We start from the raw sequence: 6000 nt of genomic DNA on the forward strand, positions 1-6000 counted from the left end.
AATGACCTATTTGTAAATATATTATTATTATAAATAGATCCTATATTTTAAAGAAATACAAATTAAATAGGTACTTGGCGCCAATAATGTTAACGCCGTTTCCCTTCACATTAGTGACTTAGCTTCCATCAGGAGCTAGAAGAACATCGCCGACATCATTGACGCCATCCCATCATGTTGGACCTAACTTTGGCGCGTTGAGCAAAAACAAGTCGCTACACCACACCACACAGGATCCAACACGGCAACGTACATCCATCCATCCATGCATCCGTCGCGCGCGTCCGTGATACCGCGCAGCTGCTCATACGCCCACACGCGTGGCCGGTTGGGCGCGCGCATGCGTGCAGTGTGCCTTGCCGAAGGGGATCGATAGATGGCCGTAATTTTGACAAATTGACCCTTCCAAAAAACTTATTTTAAAAATAAACCGTGCCAAAAACTAATTTCAGGAATAGACCGTGGCCTCAGCGCCAGCCCACGGTTTTAACACTGATATCAGCGCCAACCCATTTGGCGCTAAGCTCGTGTCATGGTGGACAAAAATCTCAGCGCCAACGCCGGTGGCGCTGGGACGTTTTAGCTCACATTAGATAAACAAGTGAAGCTAGCCTGGTAGTAGTATCGACAAGTTTGAACTTGAAGGTCACGGGTTCAAACCTCGTTAGTGTAGTATTTCTTTTCAGTTTTTCTTTTACTTATCCTCCACGAATTATTGTCCTATTAATTTCTTTTCCAAAGAATTATAAATATAAAATTTTAAACTTGAATCGTATAATTTTGGTTCTTATATTCGTTCCCTCTAAGTCTAAAAATAAAATGAAGTTGTAAAAGGCACGTGAACATTCAAAAGAACACATAAAAAGAGCAAGTTGAGAAAAACAATAAATAAAATGAAGAGGACAGGAATCAAACTCTCGTGCCTTGGATTGCTACTACGCGACATCACCACTGGGCTATCTACACTTCTTGCTTTTGAAGCACCCATGCGATTTTATGGTATACAGAGGTCAGCGCCGTGGAGTGTGGCGCTGAGCTCTCCATAGAAGACGAGTTTGTACCACGGCAGATGAAATCTCAGCACCAACTGCAGTGGCGCTGATACGCTTTAGCTCAGCGCCAATGACAATGGCGCTGAGGCCACGGCCTATTTCTGAAATTAGTTTTTGGCACGGTTTATTTTTAAAATAAGTTTTTTGAAAGGGCCAATTTGTCAAAATTACGGGATAGATGGAGCTCGAGCGGGAGCGCGGCCCCGCCCACGTGTGACAGTGTGTCGATGACGACGGATGAGCCGAGGCGCATGCATGGTGGCCGGCCATCAGTTCGCCACCGGACGACGTACGAGGATGGATTCTCATGTGGGAGTGGAACCCCGGCCCGCTGCTCGCCTGCTTCCCTGCATGCTGTCCCGGTGCGTGAGGTGCCGCACGTGCGTACGCAGTACACGGTAGCTAGCGCCATGCTCGTGGATCAACGTGATAGTAGTCGTAACCAGGGCCCTGCAGGAAAGGAAGCTGCTCATCTCTCTCGTAGAGGCCGATCGAGCTACTGATCACCGCGCGCGTCGTGGGTATTTTTGCCGTGACAGGTCGATCAGCCACTGGCAGCTAGTTATGGCCTCCTGTAGAGGGTGGTTGGACCGTGGTGTGGATATCGGTCAGACACATTTGGGTGTGTATTCATAAATTATCCGTTTGTTGGTGGCTTCGACTCAACAACCATACATCTTTAGATTAGGAAACGGTTCTGAACTGTTGAGAGGGATATCCTCTTGTTTTTTAATTATTGAAATAGTTATAATTTTTTTTAGAAAATATTTAATAAGATAGATTACTCCATAAACATATAAGGTTAATTTAACTTCTACAAGCTGAAAAGAAAAAAAATAGTCCACTAACTATAGTTTGATTTGTTTATTCAACTAATAAAATTTAATATTAACCCGCATGTTTGTGGATTGATACATATATAGCATATTAACCATTTTCTCGATTTTCTTTAAAAAGTTTCATAACACTATTTGAATGACATGCAAACAACAATAGAATGTTCTCTCAAGAGTTTAAAGTCCAGTAACCTCTAGATTGAGGGACTGCTTATGTAACATTTGCGAGGAAATCCATTTCATCTTATTCACTTTTGAACTACCCATACCGGTTTGAGATTAGTGCTGCTACGATAACTTCACCTTATCCATCTCCCCAACGCCTTGTCCTCCAGATTGAGTAGATCGATGTCAATGTCGCCGCCTCCCCTACTCAGCAAGGTCCCCCGCCCCCATCATCTTCACTGTCTCCAGTAGATCTGGCCTGTAGCTAAAGATATCGCCACTGACTCCGTTTCCTCCAACCTCGTGGTTCTAGCAGCGATGGCACCACCACAATGTCTTCTTGTGTTTGCACGCCCACGATTATCCCTCTAAGCCCAAGTGGACTTCATTCCCCTACTCTTTGCCTAAATTTTGATCCCAAACCTAGTAATTCGTAGCTCATCTGTCAGAGTTGGGATGCTGCTGCCGTCGAAGAAGAGGAGGAACTTACGAGAGCTGGAGGAGATGGGACTCATACATGAATCTTAGCGCAGATATATAGCGGTGAAGAAATCTCTTTAAATTTTCTGTTAGATGCCGTTTAACAAATCTATTAGCTATCTATACTCTCATGTATGTCAGTGTAGACACGCTTAGGCAACCAACAAACTAGCCATCCCGACCGTTCGAATTGAACCACACGTATGCACACAAGAAAATTAACGAAGAGCTCGATGTGTGGGGCCGCCTCAGAGCAAGGTTAATAGTAAAGCTCGCTATTGGCTACAAAAATAACACATCATCCTGTTATAGCTAGTTTCAAAAGCTAATAAATAAAGTAATGAGCTCTATAGTTATCTCTACCTATTTCTCATGCACAACTTTTATTTTTTAAAAAAATCTTAAGTAGTACCATTTGATTGGCTGCTCACAAAGGATGTACAAAGTCACACACATACAGGGAAAAAAGCTAGGCCTGCAGCATGGGTAGCCAGCGCCTCTCTCCTATCACTCTCTCTCTCTCTCTCTTCCAACTAGATAAAAATTTACTATATGAAACACTATAGCCTACTGATGTGGACTTATTCTAGCTGCTCTCACCGGCCGGCCGGAACGCACGCACGTAGACATCGACGTACGTGCCCAACGACGACGGTCATCTCGACGGGCGGCCGGCCAGCCGGCGCTTGTCTCGCCTAGCTACAAAAGCAGCTACACCACACGCGATCCAACACCCATTAATCCATTGCGAATCGCGCGTGATCCCGTACGCGCGCGGCCGATGGATCGATCGATCAGACGATCACACTGCACACACGCGCGCAGAGCCGTGGCCCGTTTGGCTCTCCCATCCCATGTGTGTTTAGTTCACGCTAAAATTAAAAATTTAGTTGAAACTAGAACGATGTGATAGAAAAATTAAAAGTTTATATGTGTGAAAAATTTTTGATGTGATAGAAAAGTTGAAAGTTTGAAGAAAAAGTTTGAGACTAAACTCGGCCGTTGTGCGGTGGTGGGAGGGAACCCACGCTGCTTCCCGCCGTACGTACGCGTCGCAGCAATGGACCAAATACCAGCAAGCTGAGACGACGCTGGTCCTACTGATCCATCCTAATGCAGTAGTTGTAGTGATGGCCACTCGCTTTGCTTTGGTAGCTGCATCCTACTACTGCTTACACAGTACAGTAGTCACAACTTAACCGGGGCCCCGTGAACGGGACCTGCTCCCTCCATCGATCTCGCAGCAATCCGACCGGTCCCTCCCCACTGCACGCACGAACGGCATGGGTATTCAACAGCTAATTATCTAGGCACCGACGCTCTCTCTCACAACTCACAACTCACAAGTCACAGCCATATAACCCAGCGACGACGACAATAACATATGACACCGATGGCTACTGACAAACTCATAGAATTCGTTCACCGATCGATCGACCGATGCTTAGCTAGCCACCAGCCACTGCACCCGGGCCCAAGCCGAATCCAACCATCTGCACCATTCGTTTCAAAATAAACCAACTCCTAATTACGGATCAGTCTATGTTCGGTGATAGGATTGATCTTTTTTTTTTTTTTGGGACGGAAAGCAATAGCTCTTGCAACGTGCGTGTGCGTGGGCGTGGCGGACAAACAGTGGCCGTGCCGTGCGTGTCCCTGTTGGGTCTCAACCGAACAACAGTGGAGCGAACCGTGCCATCCGGAGACACTCGGACGACATGAGCAGTTTCACTTGTCCCCCTCCCTCTTCCCTTTGCTCGATTATATCCGGCTGTTCAGACTTCACACCCATCAGAGCACTGCACTGCAATGCATATGCGACCCAGAATTAGTGCCTACTTGGACTATTGTACCGCTGTCTTAAGACTATTCCCAGCTGCTAATACGCGTACCGAACTAACTGGTACTTAGTACTTGGCTTAAGATAGAATTAATTTGGGCTGTACCCTGTACGTGCTTTGCATTAGTACATAGTACTAGGCTACTAGCTATAGCTAATTAGCTACTTGTTCGTAATCAAACATGGTGCAGAAATAACAGTGGAACCATGTGGCCAGTGGATGTATATCGATCATACATGCAATCCACTGATCCTGTGTCGATCAGACGATCGAAGCGTCTCTTACTTGTTCTTCTTTTGTTCGGTTCCCTGGAGGCTGGAGATAGGATCCATATCACACAAAGGTCCCATTCATTCTCCAATAAAAGTTGGACGAAGATAAAGATTTTTGTGGCACACTTTTTAAACTGCTAAATGGTGCGTTTCGTGCGAAAACTTTATATATGAAAGTTGCGCTAAAATATCATATTAATCTATTTTTCAAGTTCGTAATAATTAAAACTCAATCAATCATATGTTAATACCGTCTCATTTTGCGTAAAGAACTTCATCTTCATCTTCGGGAGAAAAAAAATACCACCAAAGTGCCACTCGAATCACATCAAACGCTGCATGCAGAGTTGATAAACCAGACAACTTTTCTTTTGAATTCGCTCGATCGAGATATATATCGCCGTATCGATCGAGGAATGTACAGACTGGTGTGTCGATGAGGAGCAGGGATCGCTGGTACGCAATCTTTCCTGCCGCCTAACCGACATGAGAGGAGGGATCCATCGATCGATCGATCGATCTCATCACCCGTTGATTAACTCCTCGTCGCCAAGGTTCCTGACAGATCGAAGATCCGGATTACGCTTTTGTCGATCGATCGATTCGAGTGTTCGGTATAGACGAGAGAGAAATCGATCGCTCTGCACATGCATGATGGTTGGTCGGTATTAGTCTGATGAACTCTGACGAAGCAAGTTGATGGCAGACATGGACGGGACTGAACGGCTCATATCGAAAAGCAGATGACATGTATCTGCTACTAGTACTACACTGCTGGTAATATTCCTCGGGAGCAATTGGGTTTTGATCTGGTAAACTGAAGATCATGTTGGTTGTGATCGAGCGATAATGGTTTGCCAATGGCATACTTAACCAGGGGAATGTGATCAGTTTTGATTGTCTTGTTTGATTTGATGAGATGGGGGGATGGAGGTGACGACATATGATGAGCAGGTGAAGGTACAAAACTTATGGCCCCTTTTGATTTGGAGGAAAAATGAAGAAAAAAAAGAGGAATTAAAATCCTACACTATTCATGTCTTTAATTATTTATGTCTTTAATTCGTATAGGAAAGAAAACTTTCTTATTCCTACGATTCTAGTTGAAAAATATATGAAATTTAACATCCACTCTAAGTCTCTAATCTCTTGGAAATTTTCTTTGAATTTATCTCTCTTATTTGATTCCTGCGTTTTTTCTATTGTCCAATCAAATGGTTATTCCTGTGTTTTGCAATCATCTGTTTTACACTTGCACTATTATCAGAATTAAGTGTTTTTCCTATTCCTCCTTTTTTTAATCATGCAATTCAAAGGGGCCTATATCTTGCTCTGTTTTTTATACTAAACTTTT

The sequence above is a fragment of the Oryza glaberrima genome, chromosome 3 (genome assembly GCF_000147395.1).
Source record: "Oryza glaberrima chromosome 3, OglaRS2, whole genome shotgun sequence".
NCBI classification, from domain to species: domain Eukaryota; kingdom Viridiplantae; phylum Streptophyta; class Magnoliopsida; order Poales; family Poaceae; genus Oryza; species Oryza glaberrima.